Here is a 551-nt window from a genome sequence, read left to right on the forward strand (position 1 = left end):
TTGAACCTTCATAAATGTATCAATTTAAACTCTAATCTTTTCATAAATGTATCCAAACAAAACATAATAAAATGTTTAAGTTGATACAATTATGAAGATTCAGGGTTTAAACTGACATACTTTTAGAGTCTAAATTGATATAATTATTATTAGTTTGAGATTTAAATTGATACAGCTCCTAAAATTTAGAATTTAAATCAATAAAATTCTTAGTTTATAGTTTAAATTGATACAACTAGAGTATAAATTGATATTTGCCTAAAATTTTAATATGAGTTCTTTTTGACAAGGAATCACTTCAATTTTTTTTTTTTTTTTTTAATAATCACATTTACATTGTTTATTGAAGGAAAAAAAACGTCATGAACTTTTGAGTGGTCTGTTATTTATTTATTTATTTATTGTCAGGACAACATGTGGATTACTGTCTTTAGTAGCATCATTTATCAACAATTTCTTCATACCTACCCCTCCCTGCCTTTAAATTCTAATTGATTCATTTATAAAGTCAAGAGAAAAAAAAAAAAGTGGGGCACTGAAGCTTACTATAT

Source organism: Benincasa hispida, chromosome 10, assembly GCF_009727055.1.
Source record: "Benincasa hispida cultivar B227 chromosome 10, ASM972705v1, whole genome shotgun sequence".
Lineage (NCBI taxonomy): Eukaryota > Viridiplantae > Streptophyta > Magnoliopsida > Cucurbitales > Cucurbitaceae > Benincasa > Benincasa hispida.